Source organism: Ambystoma mexicanum, chromosome 7p (assembly GCF_040938575.1).
Source record: "Ambystoma mexicanum isolate Mex_15411 chromosome 7p, UKY_AmexF1_1, whole genome shotgun sequence".
NCBI lineage: Eukaryota > Metazoa > Chordata > Amphibia > Caudata > Ambystomatidae > Ambystoma > Ambystoma mexicanum.
Window position 1 is genome coordinate 706,743,052 of NC_090939.1, and position 19,791 is coordinate 706,762,842.

At 46.8% G+C, this 19,791-nt stretch overlaps 1 protein-coding gene across 8 annotated transcripts in view; it reads right to left on the reverse strand.

Moving 5' to 3' along the window:
• AP1S2 (adaptor related protein complex 1 subunit sigma 2) overlaps window positions 1-19,791 on the reverse strand; it is a 380,836-nt gene that overhangs the window by 166,219 nt on the left and 194,826 nt on the right. For 3 of the 8 annotated variants that reach the window (XR_011283537.1, XR_011283535.1, XR_011283536.1), the window contains one exon: window positions 11,475-11,571. The exons of the other annotated variants lie outside the window; for them this stretch is intronic. The gene's annotated coding sequence lies outside the window, so the exon portion shown is untranslated. The remainder of the gene's footprint in view (window positions 1-11,474; window positions 11,572-19,791) is intronic. 8 annotated transcript variants of the gene reach the window in all.

The window sequence follows — 19,791 nt, forward strand, 5'->3', positions numbered from 1 at the left end:
CAATAGCAAAACACGAATGAACGCTTTGTGTAGAACATTCAAACGACAATTATTCACGCATTGTTGATCTAGTTAGATGGAACTGTCAAGATCCATACCTCGGGCTCCTCATAGACTTCCATTGATGATATTATTGAAGATGATGCTTCAGTGACTCCCTGAAACACAGTAATTGCATTAGTATGGTTTTCTATTTTGATAAAAAGAACAGAAAGTTTGTGCAGGCGTGAACGGCTCATCTAAATAGACCTGCACAAATGATCAGTTGTCTAAAATAAATAATGGATATCTAAATATGATTCGATTTGCTCGATCGTTGGAAGTGTCACCACCCAGAAATCTGCATCAACTACTAGGGGTGATGTTCTTGTAGAAGAAGCTCCGTCATCTCCCTGAAACATAGTACTTGCGTTAATAAAGAAGGAAGTATAGCGGATGTAATCACGTCATATGATTTCGCTTCATCGAACTGTCAGTATCCATACCTCGAAATGCATAAGAACATCAAGGGACGATGTAACTGCGGTGCACACTTCTGCAAGCTGTTGCGCCGACCCGTAACTGCACGCTCCCCCTTCTTCTTGGACTAATGCTCCATCGACTCCCTGAAACATAGGACTTTCATTAGTAATGAACACAATATTGAAAAAAGAAGACACATAGGAGGGCGACGACAGAAGGACATATCAATGGCTAAAAACGATAGAAACATTGTGTGTAACATCGATGGAACTGTCCTGAAACGTACCTCGAGCATCTGAGTGACATCAACGGTAGTCGTCAATACGTTGGACTCCTCAGCATCTCCCTGAAAGACAGTACTTGAATTATTTTGGATAACAATAATTATAACTGAAAACAAAGACTAGAGGACGAGTACAAGGGTGTACCATTAGGTAAAATAATTACACGATAAATTAAAACTATTGATTTACATGCCTAAAACAAGTCAGTGGCAGAATAGCCAAGTAAGATTACCCGATAGGCGCTTGAAGTGGCTGATGACTGCAATACCGACACGGATGGAGAATCTTCAGCCTTCATATTGAGTGGATACATAAATGGGGAAATTATTGTTAGCTAATGCTACACACTACCGCAAGGCCGAGAGATAAATACGTAAACTTGACTCACCAGTGGAGGGATGTGGACGAATAGAGTGGGAATAGCGGTTGAGAGCAATTTTCGCCTCGCTCGCGGTTTGTTCTTCTTTATTAGCAATGATGTGGAGTACATGTCAGAGGTAAAGTGCCTGCTGCAGATGCGGTATCGATCACCCCTCTTGTCCGCAAAGACTTCTAGGACTCTACTTTCAAGCTCAGAGGGTGGATATCCGCAATATCGGACCCATTCTCTTATATGATCTATTGTCTTAGGGAAAACATGCATTATAGTACCTTCAGATTTATTATGGGTCTTCGAAGGGCAACCGCCAATGGAACAGGCAGGCATTGTGGAAAGTTCTGAAAAGTAAAGATCAACAATTCTCTATGAATACCAATGTGTTAAAAAATTAAATGACACATAAAAGGTTCAATGCAAGGTATGTTTTGGTTCTTGGAACTATACACGTTATTCACATGCGGATAAGTATTTGAATAACTTTAAAAAAATAGAAAAATAATTTGACTAAACTCAGAACATGTGACTAGTTCCTTGCATGTACTGTCTTGAACGAAAAGAAATTGGACGCAAAATGAGTATGGTACATGGCCTTACCTTGACGAGCAAACAGTTAGATGCAGGGATCAGAGTAGTTTCTTGTCGTTCACAGGTTGCAAACTGACGAGTTTCCTCGAAGTGGTCACGGAAGTTCACAGAGACGAAGAGCAGATAACCAGCACCTTCACGGGTTGACTAGCAAAGTGCAAAGAAGTTCTCATTAGAAATATGAAGTGGGTTATAAAGAATTCGAAACAGGGGTGTGTTTGTGAATGAATGACGTGTATATGTCGTGGCATTATGCGGTTTGCAGGGGGCCGTCCAGCGTGAGGGGGGATGCTTGGCAGGAGACACGGGGTCTGGAGGTAGACATGGGAACAACAACCCATGCTCTATAGACCACTTTGAAGTGTACATGGTCTTTGGCACCTCTTGGCCTTTATCGCTCCCCGACAGCTCCACTTGCCAGCACAAGTACCCCGGTGCGAACTGCCTTTGATAGGGTGGGGGGTGGATTGGGGCGGTGGTCGTGCAGACAAGACACAGGAAGACTCGTGAATGGAGACACACTTATGTGGATTTGCAGGGGGGCGTCCAGCGTGAGGGGGGATGCTTGGCAGGAGACACGGGGTCTGGAGGTAGACATGGGAACAACAACCCATGCTCTATAGACCACTTTGAAGTGTACATGGTCTTTGGCACCTCTTGGCCTTTATCGCTCCCCGACAGCTCCACTTGGCAGCGCAAGTACCCCGGTGCGAACTGCCTTTGATAGGGCGGGGGGTGGATTGGAGCGGTGGTCGTGCAGACAAGACTCGTTTGCCGCAGGGCCTCACCAAGGAGAGGCCATCTAACTGCATGTAAGAGGCAGGCTGAAGGATCTAGTACATGGAAGGCAGGGGGGTGAGTTTATAAATACCTCAGCCTCCCAGGAGAATATATGGGTGCAGTTCACCCTGGAGACCCTGGATGCCTAGGCAGTTAGTCAGCAGCAGGCTGGCCTGTGGTGGCAAGGCGGCACGGGCCAGAGGGGGTCATCTCTGTACCCGGTGCCCAAAAGGATGATTTATTATAATCAACCATGTTGATTATTTACCTATAACCATGTTTTGTGTCAATAAAATCCAACGGCCTTCCTTTTATTGCCAACGCTTGAACAAAGTGGTGTGGTAAGTATTTTTGGGGGAGGAGGCAAGGCCGGGAGGCTTGATGCCAACCCGCAAAATAACATATGTATGTCTGCTGTATATGGGTTCAACGGTTATGTGGATTGAAGGTGGGCGGCCAGCGTGAGGGAGGATGCTTGCCGGAGACATGTGGTGTGACAAGACAAGGCACAGGAAGACTATTCAATGGAGACACACTAGATTCATTTAAAAAATCAAAACAACCATTGTTAAAATATATGTTGGGTTTTATTTTAGATCTTAATTTCAATTGAACATAAATAATAAACATTACACATTGTAAAGTTGCGGTTGCAGCACATCCAGGGAAAATCCGCGGTATTGTCCACTGTCGCTGGGGAAATGTTGTCTAATGGCAAGTACCGCACAGGCAGGTATTACTCTCCGAACGCGGTGTCCGAGCCTCCCGTGAAGCCACCAAGTGAAGCAACGATAGGCCACCAGCCTGTACCACCTGTGAAAATGAAAGATGCAAACTGTATTAAAATGACAACTTTCTTATCACTGTCGATTCAGGTAAAAAATGTCATTCTGCTTTGAAAAAAATTCTATCTAGAAAATGCACAACATGGAACCAATTTACATGCATTCGAATGATGAGACGACCATGAAATAGTAGTGGCATCACTGACATCACAACCAGAGTATACTTACTCGTTACTCGGATTACGCGGACGAACAGTGCCGCAAAGTTCGTGCATAAGCACCATCATCATCCTCAACACTGTCCGTGAGAGGCAGGCTTCCCTGAACTCTGGCAGCTCGGTGATGCATTGCGGACTTGGCTCGCCTTCCGAAATGTAGGCCAAGCACCCGGAATTTTCACGGCAGCAGCAGTTCTCCTCCTCAGTTGGCATTAGCTCGCACAGATTGCACGTGCACCAGGTGGAGACGCCGTCCATGCGACATGGTCCAGGCTCTTCATCCGTTGACTGGTCCTCCCAACTGCCGTCCGAATCCCCATCGTTTTCGCGTGCTTGCCTTTCCAGTAGTTCTTCCTCGGTGTACTCGGGCTCGTACATATACGGCATTATTGTAGCCATTGTGTGCTAAAGAAAGTAAAATAATTTACAGAGATGGTACAGGTGTGTTCACAAGGCCTAGAAGCGGCGAAGGTAGCTGACCAGAGCACAGAAACGAGTCACAGAATACTCAAGTAACACAGAGAGAGTAATGGAATCGAAAATCTGCTGCTGTGTGTTGTGAAACGGTGTGTTTATACTTATTGAGGAAAGAGGCGTCCTGCCATTTCCATGGCGACAGTTCATTAGCTGAGGCGCAGCGATTGTTGACACGAAACGTGCTTTGGCGTTGGGAAATGGGCGGTACGCGTCTGCTGATGTCAGGCTCAGGGGCGGGGGATTTGATTTAGTGCCGCAAAAGCAGGTGAGCCAGGTCCATGGGGGGAAATGATAGGATTATCACAAAATGGAGGCCGATTTCGAGTGCGTTAATGGACGAAAAGTCGGGTAAGGTCCATAGGAAAGTTTTCTACGATCGACCGAGTTATGCTTAAAAACACATGGCCGAACCGTAGGGACAATAAAAAAAAAGTCCCGGAACTCTCCTTTAACGAGTGCATTGTCTTCCGGAGATCAAATCCGGCTGAAACTTTGCAGGCATCCGTATGGACTTCCAGAGGCAGGAATTCTTCACCAAAAGTCCCCTCACCAAAGTTCAGGACCGAGTCACCAAAGAAAATTCAACCAGGTATATTAGTTTCTTCTTGGTGCTGAGAAAAGGGCGCCAAAACCACAAACAGCCGCTGAAGTAAGCTGAATCCATTGCTGCCGACCCCTTCACCCGAGTGCTGCCGCAGAGGCCCGCCACAGGTACCCCCTTTCGTCACCACGACCAAGGAGCAGGGATCGGGGTCTGCAACTGTGCACCTAAAAGGAAGCCAGCTACAATGTATTTTTCCTTTTCAAGGTACTGTGGGGCTTGGGTTGTAATTACCTTGTGCCATTTTCGGTGATTCTTGGCTTGGGAAGTGCTGTTTTCTTCAAGTAAGAGTTGACCTCAACTCCTCGGTGCAGGCCTAACAGCATGTGTGTGATCAGGAAGGCTCCCATTGAGCTCCTGTAATTTCCTCATGAACCACTGACTGGTTAATTACTTTTCCTTTGAAGATATTTGACTTTGGCTCTATGGGTTTCCCAAAGGTCCAGCTTCTTGATCCTACTGGCTTTGGCAACGCTGGTTCCTCCATAAACTAATTGTGAACACTTTTATTATTAGGACACAGACTGCCAACATCCCTCTGGGAAAGTGTACTTGTTATTAACAGTTGCTAGCTGTGTTCTGCCTAACCTTAAACGTTCCCTGCATACTCAATTTTGCAAAGGTGATACATATAAAAGTGCTGTTACTAAATTTAATTGACGTCACTCTGTGTGCTGGATATGTAAAGCATTGAAACAGTTACTTACCTACATTATGGTTCCTTAGTTGCTGCATTTTAGATTTGCTTGTTTAGTTTAATATTTGTAACGCGAACCCGGAGGCTTGTGTGCCTTGTGTATGGGATATATTACTCACCGTAATCGTATTTCTGATGCTTGTATCTGCTTAGATTCACATGCTGTGCATAGACTGACATCTAGTAGAAGCAGCAGAGTATTGCAGTTGTTATTTTCTAAACTCGAAGAGGGACGTCGACAGGGCGTGCCATTAATATTATCCCTAATGTGACGTCCACTGTACCCATGATCACTCACGCGTCGAGGTCCCTCAGATTGTTATTTTTCTGACATGAGGTGTAGCATGAGTACAGTTGTATCCAAGCAAAAACATATCAGACAAGCTCATAAGCATCCATGCGCCTTCTCTCCGAGGGGAGGAAAGGTGGGTCGCATGTGAATATAAACAGATACAAGCATCAGAAATACAATTACGGTGAGTAATGTATCCCTTCTGAGGCTTGTGGAATCTGCTTAGATCCCATGATATGCATAGATTAGCAAGCAGTGGAAGAAGGAGGTGGGATGTGAGAAGGTTCATGAGCGAATAAATGTCTAAGAAGCGCTTGTCCCACTTGTGTATCTGTCTTGGAATGAGTGTCAATGCAGTAGTGCTGAGTGAAAGTATGTATTGAGCTCCATGTAGCTGCTTTGCAAATACTGTCTAAAGGGACATTTGCAATGAAAGCCAGAGTGGCTCCTGTGCCTCTTGTGGAATGAGCCCTGGGCGTAAAAGGAAGTGTCTTATTTGATACGGAATAGCACAGTTGTATACACCTGACTATCCACCTAGAGATGGCATTCTTTGAAATGCAGTCACCTTCTCTACCTGGTGCTATGGAGACAAACAGCTGATCTGTTTTTCTTAGCGGTCTGGTCTTGTCTACGTAGTAGAGGACCGCTCTCCTCACCTCTAGTGTGTGGAGTATTACCTCAGCTGAGCTGTTGGGTTCTTGGAAGAGAGCCGGTAGCTCAATTGACTGGTTTACATAACATTTGGAGATTAATTTAGGGGAGAACCTAGGGTGAGTACGTAAAACAAGCTTGTCTTTATGTACAAAGAAAGAATCCTGCACTGACAATGCTTGAATTTCACCAAGTCTTCTTATGGAAGTGATAGCCACTAAGAAGGCAGTTTTATAAGTCAGGTGCTTGAGACTAGATTTGTGCATAGGCTCGAAAGGGGGTCCCATGAGCTCAGCGAGTACCACTTTGAGATCCCATCCTGGCGGCGGGTTAGAAATTGGAGGGTGGACTCTCTTTACTCCCTCCATGAATGCTTTGATGACCGGTACTTTCCACCATGAGACCTTATTATGGGAAGTCGTGTCGGCTGATAAAGCCGCCACGTGGACCTTTAGGCAGTTGAATACTAACCCTGCATCTAGCAAATGGAGCATACAAGTTAGAATGTGGGATGGAGTACATTCTATTTCGACTGGCACCAAATTACGAATCTTCTCCATTTGTCAAAGTAACAGTGCCTAGTGTTTGATTTTCTTGATTCATTCAAGATATCCATGCATCTCTGTGGCAGGTTGAGATGTCCGAGCTCTATGACCTCAGGAGCCATGCTGCCAAGTTCATTGAGTATGGCTGCGGGTGCACGGTTAGTCCCTCATGCTGAGAGAGTAGATTGTACTGGCATAGGAGTTTGATGGGATCGTACATCGGCAGTTTGCGCAGATGTGGATACCATGGTTGTCTTGCCCACATAGAAGCAACTAGGATAAACGTCATTGATTCCTTGTGGATCATGTTCACCACTTTCTTCATGAGAGGTGTTGGGGGAAAAGATTAAGCAAATTTCCCTGACCAGTTCATCCATAGGGCGTTCACCTTCGAGCCAGGCTGGGGGAACCTGGACGCGAAGCCTGGGCCTTGACTGTTTTTGCTTGTGGCGAATAAGTCTACTGTGGGGAAACCCCATTGAGAGAAGAGGTGTTCTACGACTCCTTCGTGTAGACGCCACTCGTGTTCCTCTGGTAGAGGATCTCTGCTCAATGAGTCTGCCAGAGAGTTGAGTTCCCCTGCAACATGCTGTGACGACAGGAACATCTTCTGTTTGAGTGCCTATTTCCAAATTTGCTGCGCAAGTCTGGACAGATTTGGAGAACGCGCGTCCCCTTGTTTGTGGATATAAAACATTGCTGTAGTGCTGTCGGTCAGGATCTGCACAGATTGGTACCTTTGTGAATACCCTTGGAGCAGAGGCTATTCTGAAGGGCAGTACTTTGCATTGGTAGTGCTGGTTCGCTATCCTGAAAAGTAAGAATCTTATGTGTGTGGGGAACATTGAAATATGAAAATAAGCATCTTTCATATCCAGTGTTGCCATGTAATCCCCCTTTTTTAGTAGAGGGATTACCTCTTTTAGCGTAGTCATGCAGAACGTTTGTGGCTTGACAAACTTGTTTGCAGGGCGCAAATCTAATACTGGGCGCATTGTTAGATATGTCTTTGGCATAAGGAAGTAAGTTGAATAAATACCCCCATTTACCTGGTTGGCCAGGACGACTTCGATGGTGTCCTTTATTAGAAGTGTGGCTATCTCCTCGAGAAGGATACGCTGGTGTTCTTCTGAGTGGATCTTTTGTCGTGGGGGGCGGCCGTGGGGTCGTTGGAGGAGTTCTATACAGTATCCGCCTGCTACTGTGGACAGCACCCATCTGTCTGAGGTGAATCCCTCCCATGCGTGGGTGAAGCTGGAAATGCACCCTCCTATTGGAGAGGCATGGGAGGGCACCTGGAGCGGAATGTCACTGCTTTTGAGGTGGCTGCACTTCCCTCGACCTCTGCGCTGTCCTTTAGGATAGCCCTGGGAGGACTGACCTTAGTTATTTCCCCAGGAGGAGCCCTGGTTTTGACTGTAGTTGGATCCCCTTTGAGAACCTTGGCTGCGAAAACGGCGAAAATTGGCAATACCCCTCTGGCCAGGAGGCTTGTTCGTGAGTTGGCCCAATGATTTCAGCATGTCATACTCGTCCTTGTCTGTCTTAAGGACGTCTTCGACGGCCTTGCCGAAGAGCACATTGGGTTTAATAGGCATGTTTATTAGGATGGCCTGTGTTTCTGGTCTGAAACCTGACTGGCGCAGCCACGCATGCCATTTAATAACAGTACCCTGAGCAATGATTCTTCCGGCATGGTCCGCTATGTCAAGGTTGGTCTTAAGTAACAGCTTGACACTGCCCTCCCTTCTGCAGCCACCTGTGCGAGCTGGGACTTCAGTGGCTCGGGGGCAGACGAAAGTAAAGCCGACACTTCCTGCCATTTGTGTGTGGCAGTTATAGCTGGCCAAAGGTGTTGCATTGTTCGCAATTCTGGTCTGATAAGCTGCAGAGGAGGCGTCCTTTCTACCCATGGTGTAAATCCTTTTGCTTTCCTTGTCGGGTGGGGACTCAGAGGAAGCAAGGGGGGGGGGGGCTGCCCGCGCTTTTCCTAGTTGTAGTTACAACTAACAAGTCTGGCTTCAGCTGCCCTCTAATACATAATGGGTCTGAAGGGGCAGGTTTAAATAGCTTTTCTACACAAGTTTACAGCCTGTGTTAGGTTAGGAGCTTCTAATGACGGTAGTATCCTGCGCTGCACGGACTTCAGTAGAGGAATAAACTGTGCCACTGTTTTCTTGTCCCCAAGGATTTGTTCCACAAAGTCCTTATCCTCCTGTACCTCCTGTACCTCCTGGGTGTCAATTTGAAAGTGCTCAGCCGCCTTGCCTAGCACCTCATTAAGAAGGGGTTGGTTATCAATACGAGAATCAACAATTGGAAGGTCTTGATCAATAGGAGAGTCTATAGGGTATATATTGGCCTCTGGGTCAGCCTCTTGGTCCTCGTCATCCCTATAATAAGGGTCTGCAGTATCCTCATCGTACTGAGGGTCAGCTGCCTCTACAATAATCTTTGTGCTCTGATTCTGGGTCATAGAGTTCTATGACTGTGCTTTGCAGTGGAACATCTGTACGAGACCTTTTAGAAGGGGTTTGAGACGATAAAGCAGAGACCTTTGCCCCAGAGGGAGCAGAGGTGGGGGGAGTGGAGTGGAAACTCTGGAAACATGCAGGGTCTTTTTTGTAGAAATTGGACATAAAGGTCATTCTCCTCATCACCCTGTCTATGTCTTGTGACGACCATTCTTTTGAACTTGGGATTACCAAAGGTTGTGAAGGAAGTCCGTAGTCCTCATCTGTGGGCGGTATTACCTTAGATTTGTGTTTATCTTTATGAGATATGGGCCTAGATTCTCTAGGTTTTTCCTTCTTAGGGTTTTGTTCCCTAAGAGGGGGTATTTGAGGACTTCTTCTTGTGTACTGTTTCTCCCTCCTGGCGCCCAGAGCCGTGTGTAACCGACAGTTTGGGCTGTTTGGGGCCTACTACCCGATTTGACGCAGAGTGTCGACTTTCGGGAGTGGGAAGGGCCGAAGCCTTGTCTGCGGACGACCGGCCTTAGGAGAAAGTTTTGCACGCGACACCCTTGCCGTCTTTCAACGGATGGGCCCAGTCGTGCAGCAATCTTGAGCGAGAACGTCCAGAGGACAGGGACTCAACAGACCTTTCCCTGGGTGCCGTCATTGTCGAACACTTGACCCATGTGTCGAGTCTCAGCTCTGGGTTATGTGTTTAGCGGTGTGTGATTGTGATGTGCTTCCGCCGCCGGGTGTAGTCCCGACAACATGGCCGCCGGCCTGTCCTCTGGGACGGGGGCCTGCGCTTGGGTAGCCGGAGCTACCCCGTCGCCCTCGCCGTCCAAAACGACGGCGTTGCTGCCATCACTGAAAGCGCCTTCCATCTTCATGGCCTCAGGCTGCCTTGTGTAGTGGGCCCAGTGTTTTGTGGAGTGGTCCTTTAAAGCCTACATGCTCAACAAGACATTCCGACCTGGTCTCTTGGGAAACACAAGTTACAGACTAAATGCTTGTCGACCCACGGGAATTTACGATTGCACTTAGGGCAGAATTTAAATGGGATCTTGTACATAACTACAAACTATGGCAGCTGGACGAAAATAGTGTAGGAAAGGGGGCATATACATCCTAAAATGACCTCCCCCCTCTCTCCCTACTGTCTGGGTCGAGGCCCTGTGCGGCCTTCCAAGGCCGAACGGTCCGTCGCCGTAGTCCTTCGACGGGCAGTTTTCTTGTCTTCACCGGCGTGATGTTTCAGAGGTCGTGAAGTAAAGGATAGAAAGAATTAACTATCGATAATTGAAATAAGTCAATGATATAACTTTAAGTGAGTAAGTGTTTTCTTGGGTCTATGTATGTACTGATTTCTTTGTACTGCTCTAACAGCTCAGATTAATTCCCTCCAAAGAGTCAGGCTGCTCAGCCATTCTACCAACAAATGTAGTACAAGTCTATATTAAGAGTTGGGTCCCTAATAGCAAGAGATAAGTCTTATGAAATCCGACACCAGTTGGACTTTAGAAAAACATACCTAACAGAACACACTGCCATTAGGCACGGGCGATCATAATTGTTTATAAATGTACTTGAATAAGATGTTTATCAACCTATTATGAATTTACTAGTAGAAAACACCTTTCCGATGGCTGGTTTATAAAAATGCACCAAAAAACTAAAAGAAAAATTCTTACCTGGACAGCAATTTTACACATGCCTTTTTCCTAATAGCATATCCAACACTAACCAACACTGTGGAACGCCTCGCAAATAATGCGGAGCACATTTTGTCATGCAGCAGTCACAAATGTATGCAATTCAATAAAGGCAATACCTTAATGTCAATTCAGTTAGCAGCAAATTCCTTTTAGCAGGGAAATACATGTTTATAGAACTTTTCAAATACACAACCACAAATGCAAATACGGAAACCAGTTTTTCAAACCACACTAAAAACCTGGATCATTGTTTTCAGGCTTCAAAGCCTCATAACTCAGTAAAGGCATATGGGCTACAAGCAAATAGCGCCTGTCATGAGGCAAACATATTGCGGCTGTTAGTAAGTAGTTGAATGAGGAAAAACTGTTAAGTAGCATCAAAGCACGCTTGAAATGCGGCATGCACTTGCTGCAAGAAAGTTAGGCCCAACACCCACACCTTCCAGAGTTCATCATCCATCAGGCAACTTAAGTTCACTGCACGTGCAAATCTCTGCAAAGCACCCCATCTCACCCATGCCACCAATGTTGTAGATTTAATTACCAATAGTTCTCAAAGGGGGGCCCTTATGGTTTATGCTTTAGACTGTTCTTAATCATAAGACATCCTCAGACAAACCTCCCCAGTCTTCATTCTGGCTCTACAAACATAAAATGAAGCAACATAAACAAAAGTTCAATAAGGGTTAAAGTGTGAAGGCTCATTACGAGTTAGGAGAAAATGTGATAATAATGCTTTCGAGTTAAATTCTTAAAGAAAGCATATTGCCCTGAAAACAAACAAAATACACACTGGAAGAGTAAAACACAAAGGTTGTAAGACCTACAACAGTTGGTGCTCTCGAAAACGTATCTAAAATTGTTTTTGTGTGGTCATGAATATACTCACTTATTTGAAGTTGTGCCAAAACATCTTAAGCAGACCTGCAATGTTTTTTTTACACAGTCTGAGGTCTGGCTGTACTGACAGTACTAATTTCCGTAATAAATGGTTCATTGTAAGCACTTGTTCCCACCCCTACCCAGAGACCAAAGCATGCTTCTAACTACAGGATTTACAATGCAATCCCGAGGCACTGAAAAAAACAGCCTTTCAAATTAGATGTTCAAGTTATTCAGAATACTTATTTGGCAAAAGGATAAACCAAGGAAAAAGACACCTTTCTGGCATACATTTCTCTCAACCACTAGCCTTAACGCAAACTTAATGGACAAACACATGCCATCTTTTCCAACTCAAAGTCTCTACCACTGTGTCCTAGAGTGATCGCCAGGGAGAAGCACAACTGCACTTACTTACAAGGCTAGAGATGATTAAAAAGATTAAATGAGAGGAATACAAGTCTTGTGTTATTGTATTGATAAGCGCTTTGAACCACATTGTGTATAGGCGCTATATAAATAAATTATATTATACCCCCTGAACCCCACATTTCTACCATGTGTGTGCCACTGCAGAATGAAAAATAATAAGATATGAACAAGTTACTTAACAACTGGTAACGTTATTTTGACTGGATGTTCCTCTAATGTATTCAGCATCTTTGACATGTCATGTCCACAGCTGTGCACTTCGGAAACTTTTTCGGCAGAGGGCGTCCTGCGTCGATGACGTCGGGTCGATGTCCCTCGTAGGCCTCCGTCGAGGGCGACGTCACTGGATGTTAAAAATAGGACGCCCGGCGCCCGTAGCCTCAGTTTAAGTTTTTTCCCTCAGAACGTGTGGCACCAGTCTCATGCCTGCTTGACTGCACTTAGCCTAGCGGAAACGGAAGCTGCAATCGCATAGGAAAATCTCCAGAGGGGCAGGCTGGGAGGGCGATGTGGAATACTTTGGAGGAACATCCAGTCGAAAGAACGTTACCAGTTGGTAAATCACATGTTTTTCGAATGGATTGTGTCCTCCAATGTATTCCACATCTTTGACAAGACTCCCAAAGCAGTACCAGTAAATGGGGGAGGGAAAAGAAGAGTACCCAATTAGATTGCGGAATAAAGAACCGCCTTCCCAAAGGCCTTATCCTGACCATGGCTTGTATCCAGGGAATAATGTTTAACAAAGGTGTGGACTGAAGCCCATGTAGCAGCATCACAAATATTCCTAATAGGAACACCCCGCTGGAGGGCGGTGGAAGTAGCCATGCCCCTAGTGGAATGAGCTTGCAACCCTTCAGGAGGGTCCTTACCTGCCAATCGGTAAGACTCCGTAATGGTAAGGATAATCCACCTGGACAAGGTCTGTTTGGTAACAGCCTGGCCCAATCGGTGTCCAGCATATTCTACAAAGAGTTGATCGTCCACTCTGACCCTGGACATCCTAGAAATGTAAAAGCTCAGAGATCTCCTAGGATCCAACCGATGGAGTCTCTCCTCTTCCTTACCGGGATGAGGAGGAGGAGGGTAGAAAGATGGAACAAACACCTTTTGACTCAAATGATATTCAGACACTACCTTAGGTAGAAAAGAGGGACATACTCGCAGTACTACTCTGTCCTTGTGAAACACAATAAAGGGTGGCTTAGATGAAAGTGCCTGCAATTCACTCACTCTGCGAGCGGAAGTAACCGCAACCAGTCTTGAAGGACAGTAATCTCAAAAGGACAAGAGTGCAAAGGTTCAAACGGAGCACACATTAGAAATTTCAAAACCAAATTCAAATCCCAAATCGCCACCTGGAAAGGGGACGGCGGGAATACATTAGTCAGTCCTTTAAGAAACTGAGAAATCAAAGGAATCTTAAAGTAAGAACATTCTTCAGACGAGCGCTTAAAGATAGACAGCGCCACCAGGTAACCTTTAATGGTACCCACTTGAAGGCCCCTGTGGGTCAAAGAAAGTAAGAAAGACAAAACCATAGGAATGGAGCACTGAAAAGGATCAACATTGTGATCTCGGAGAACTTACAGCAACGGTACAGTGATTTTGTTGCAGGGCACCTGGCCAAAAGCAACACCTCCATCATGTTATCCAGGAGGTCCCAATCCTTATACCTCAACCTTTCAGATACCAAGCGTGAAGATTGAGAGTCTTGACCTCTGGGTGGAAAACCTGATCCCTGACACCCAATGCAGGATGCCATGAGGCCGAGCAACCTTAAGAATTCGAAAGCCGGGAGACTCTGGGCATGTTGAAACTTGTCCACCATCTGCATAATGTGAAGAGCCCTTACCTGGGGAGGCGAAACACTTCCCCAGGTATGTGTCTAACACAGCCCCCATGTACTGGAGCTGCTGGGAAGGTGTCAGGTGCAACCTCTTGAAATTCAGGGAGAAGTCCAGCCTGTGGAGGGTGCGGCAGGTGAGACCGAGATGATCCAACGCTTGCTCTGGAGAGCGCGCCTGGATCAGCCAATCGTCCAGGTAGGGGTAGACATGAACCCCCCCCTCGCCTGACGTACGCTGCCACCACCACCACCATTAGCTTGGTGAAGACCCTCAGGGCAGAGGTCAATCCGAACAGCAGGACATGAAACTGAAAGTGCGGGTAGCCAGCCGCAAACCTCAGGTACCTTCTGTGCGCAGGATGAATCGGCACATGAAAGTAAGCATCCTTGAGGTCCAAAGACACCAACCAATCCTGAAGTTGGAGTGCCTGGAGGACTTGAGAAAGAGTGAACATCTTGAACTTGTCCTTCCTGAGAAGTTTGTTCAACCAACGCAAGTCCATGATGGGTCTCAATCCCCAATCTTTCTTCGGTATCAAAAAATAAGGGGAATACCATCCCTTGTTCCTCTCCGTTACAGGCATCAGTTCTATAGCGCCTTTCTCCAGCAGGGACAAGATTTCCTGCACAAGGAGCGGATCCGGAAGCTTCAAAGAGTCTCCCCGGTGAATTGTCGTGAGGACGCTGAAGGAAGGGAAGGCAGTAGCCGTGGGCTATGGTATCCAGAACCCACGCATCTGAAGTAATGGCTCGCCATTCTTGGAGATGCTGAGACAGTCTGCCCCCAATGGGCGAACCACGGGACATGGCCTCATGACTGTTTGGAAGCGGCTGCAGCAGTGCCTGAAGGGAAAGAGGCAGCTGCCTGAGCGGCTTTGGCACTACGATTTCCCTAACCAGCACGGGTACTTTTTCGCTGGCCTCTTTGACTGGCGGCCCCTCTCGTTCTACCAAAGGAGGAGTAGTAACGAAAAGAACCCCCCTCCACTGCTGTCCCCTAGGAGGAAAAGGCAGAGGTTGACGCACTGCAGCGCTTAAAGATTTTGCCGCAGCTTTTGAGGTCTGCAACCTCTCAAGGCTCTCATCAGCCTTGCTACCAAATAAATATGTGCCATCAAAGGGCATGTTCAAAAGACGGGCCTGCACATCCGGAGCAAACCCAGAGTTCCGCAACCACACGAATCTGCGTATCACGGTGCTCGCAGCCATGGATCGGCTAACACCGTCAGCCTTATCCAAACCCGACTGAAGAGATTCGCACATAGAATCCTAGAATCTTTGCCGTCCTGCACGAGAGCAAGGAACCCATCCCTTTCTTCCCTGTCGGGAATATGCTCAGCCGCTAATGAAACACAGCTCCACACAGTGTGTGAGAACCTTGCCAAGGCACAAGTGGAGTTGGCCGATTTCAATGCCATGCTCCCAGCAGAAAAGACCTTCCGGGCCCAACCGCCAAAGCGCTTGTCCTCCCTATCCGGAGGGATGGTAGGGTTTGCCGCCTGCCTCGAGTTAGCCGTAGCCGCCTGAACCACCAAACTCTCAGGAGTGGGGTGAGTAGATAAGTAGCTGGGGTCGCTACCGGAAGGGCGGTATTTCTTAGTCAAAGACTTATTAACAGCTGGAAGAGATTCCGGGAACTGCCATGCAGCTGCCACACTTTTCTGCAAGGTGAGATGAAACGGCAAAACAGGGTCAGAGGACGGACCTTGATCTAAGATGTCCGTCAGATCCTCCTGCACAAAGTCTTCAGGAGGACTGGACCAGCCCAGATACTCTGAGACCCTGGCCGTGAGCCTCCGGTATGAAGACTCTGCATAAGCCCCAGGCTCAGACCTACCAAATTCCACTTCTGGGGGAAGTGTCCAACCCACTGGCATCATGGAGGGTCTGCCGCAACTCCAACTGACTGTCTCCAGAAAACAGTGGAGCTTCATCAAGGTCACCAGGGTCCTCAAACTCAGACCTTTCCTCCTCTTCATAAATGTCAGCCAGAGGGAGGTGAAACCCAGGTCTGGTGACAAAAGAGGGCCTGGAGTCCAAAACTGGCTTCACAGACTTCACCATAGCCTTCCTAGGAGGACCCACCACATCGGGGTACTCCAAAGGTAGATTGCGGGCAAAAATACCCGAAAGCGCTGATGCCGCTGAAGGCTTCGATGTCGAGAGCATCGACAACCTCGGCGTCGCCAGCATCGAGCCCTCAGTAGGTAGCTGCGGTCTCGCCGGGGACAAGGACCGAGACCTAGAGACACGTCTCTTGCGACTTTTCGAATCCTTGTCTGTACCTGACCTCGAAGGATCCAAATGCGAGTTGCGGCGTCGACCCGAGCCCGAAGCCACGGTACTTCGTCGGGCATGCAACCTTCCTCGTGGCACCATCATCCGAGGAGGATGGGGAAGGCGACTGGTGACAGCACTTCCTAGAGTGCCGTGACAAGGAAGAAGAATGGCGGGAACCACTCCGGGACCGAGATCCCCAGGACTCCTTCTGACGCGTAGAGTCGCCCCTCGAGTGTTTGGTGGAAACCCCCTTGGACTTAGATTTGGATTTGCGGGATGTAACAGGCTTAGAGCCCCTACCTACCTGGAGCTTCCCCTTCCACTCCCGCAAGGCCTTGGCAGTCAGCGACTGGCATTTCAAGCAGTCGTCTGTGTCGTGCGGCTCGCCCAGGCACCACAAACAAATGCGGCGGGGGGCGGTGATCGACATTTTCGACTTGCAGTCCCGGCAGGTCTTGAAGACAGACCGCGGAGTTGGAGGGGTCGAAGAGAAAGACATTTTAATGATGAACACACCAGGCGCGCCGAGTTCTACGAAGCAACACGTTCGCGGAAAAAACTGAACTGAGGCTACGGGCGCCGTGCGTCCCATTTATAACATCCAGTGACGTCGCCCTCGATGGAGACCTTCGAGGGACATCGACCCGATGTCATCGATGCCGAAAAAGTTTCCAAAGTGCACAGCTGTGGACATTACATGTCAAAGATGTCGAATACGTTGGAGGACACAATCCATTCGAAATACATGTTATGGCAACATCGGAGGCTTCATATTATGTTACATTCTTTAATGACATTTGAGCAGCTATCAATCAGCAGTCACTGCATAATGCTGAAACAGATAGTCCCTTCTTTGCCGCTTTCTACTATCTATAGGGGCTGGGGGGGAATTTAAGTTGCAAATTCTGGCTAGTCATAAAACATCACTTGTCTACTCAGTTCTGTACATGCTCACCATTTCCTATGGGGTAATATGTTCAAAGGGAGAGACTTGTCTCAGCATCTGAGTGGCAATATTTAAGCAATAAACCCTAATTGGTGGGAGAATTAGCAGGTGTGGTAATACCCCGGCGTCCGAGTTAGAGGCCCAAGCGAACCAATGGCTTCAACGGTAGTCCATTGCTATTAGCATCCCAGAATGCCAATAGTTGTATTTTTAAGTTGAGAGATTGCGTGGTTGCCGTTTCTCAACTTTAAAAAACTACAAAACAAGATGGCCACCATGTACTACATGTAGTACCTTCTCCCTTTCCTTGGCAGCCACTGGCACGACAGGGGAGCGCTGGGAACACTCCTGTGTTTCCGCCGACCAGCGAGGGATGAGAAAGCTGAAGCTAAGTGGGGGGCAGGGGGAGAGGTGGAAATTTGGGGGCAGGGTGGAGCGGAAAGAGCTTGGGGCAGCACTTACCTTCATCCCAGCAGGGAAGATGGTAGCCTCCTGCTTCTGAGGAGGCTCAGAACGGGGGCCTTACAATAAGGTAAAGACCCTATTCTGAGCTTCCCGAATGACTAGGAGGCCACTTGACCCCACCATTCCCCCCTGGCCGGGGTGCTAATTTGCACTAGCTGGGGTCTCCCAGCCAGAGACAGGGAAATAGTTAAGTACAATTGGGTGACATCCATTTAGGGACTTCCAAAGACTTACGGCATTGGAGAAAGAAAGCTCCTCCTCTCCCCACCCCATGTTTCCAGTGAGCCAATTGAATGAGAGCCTATACTGAAACCTTTCCGAATCATTGGAGAACATCAAAGAGGTGGGGGGAGTGCATGAAAGCAGCAGCTGAAGAAGCAGTTCAACTTGCGTCTCTTTTTCCAGGATCGGACCTTGCAGAGGCAGTGGATAGTGTGGTAAGTCAGAAGGAGTCAAAAGGGGTGGCATGTCATATTAGGCTTTTATTGAAATAATAAGAAAAATACCTACCTTTCTTTATACTAAATGGTCTGCTCTACCTAACAGAACTCTAACTAGGGTGCTCGTTATCAGGGTGGTTTGCAAAAACTCGGTCCAAAAACAAACCTACTTATGACACTACAACTAATCAAAAAGGTTTCCGAAAACGAAAAGGGGGTCAGGAGAATGACCCCCTTCTCCAGGCCCGGCTTGCTCAGCCTTGGTGACTAATTTTATAGTCTCTCGTAACAGTTCCGATTAGCCCTTGCAGCTCTTCAAAGGGACTTCTTTAGTCTTTCTCAAGTGTCCAATAGTGATTGGGTCTCAATGGCCAAAACAGTTATTTCCTTAGCTGTTAATCTCAAAGTGGACCTATGAAGCCTACACGCACTTCCCCCAACACGGTACTTATACCGGGTTTGAGAAAATATGAGAAAAACAATTTAGCACAAATAGTTGATTCAACATGAAATGCATAAGTTCATAATGAATTCAAATAGTGAAAAGGCATATCACAAAATGAGCTGTATGACAAAAAATGACCCGGCACATGTTTCAAGCCAAAGGGCTCTTCCTCAGGAATCTTTAAACTCCAAATTTCGCCCAAAGGAAAACAAACGTGTACAACTAAAAGGCATTCTTGGATCCGTGCCTTAACATGCACACTGTCCTTTGCCATCTGTTGGCACTATCATTAGAATGCATAATCATCACGCCCATGAGAGGCAACCGTAAAGACCGAACAGCAGTCACAGATTTGATCAAATTGCTGAGCTAATTACAGTCAACAAATTATTTCTCCAATACTCAACTTAAATGACATAGGACATTTTGACACAAATGGGACACATTCATTTCAACCTAAATGGCTTGTAACACACTTGTTACTAATGGTACCAAAAATATTTTTATAGAGCCCTGAGGAAGATGCCCTAGTTCTTAGCGCATTGATTGTTTTTTCCCCCTGTTCTTTGTTTTTCTTTCCTTAACTGTTCATATATTCTCTCTAGGAAATTCTTTGTTGGGCTTTCTTCGGGGTCCAGTGACTGGCTCTTCCCAGTTTTTTTTTTTTTCATCGTGTTGTGATTTACATAAAACCTTACACAAAAACAATACAATGACAGATAAAGTAACATAAGCAAAAGAAAAAAGGAAAATAACAAATAGCGTACGCGATAAGAACAATTACCACCCTCCTTAGAAACAGACTAATCAAAAACACAATCAAGCAGTGGGAAAAAATGTAATTGTTAAAAACGGCCAAGCCAAATTAGACACACTGACCCCCACATCAGTCTCGACCAAAACAAGTCCTTGGAACAATCAGAGTTAAAGCAATCCAAGTATTTGAAAAACGCCTTAATGCAAACAGGAGCTAAAACCCGACAGTCCAGGACCCAGTGTTTTAGAGTTTCTAGTTCATCCTTGAGATTACAAATCCGGCATGAGAGGGAAAACACCTCTGACAGAGTTTGACCAACCTCTGATCCTTTCCTTAGTATGGAATTGATTGAAGCACAAATAAAT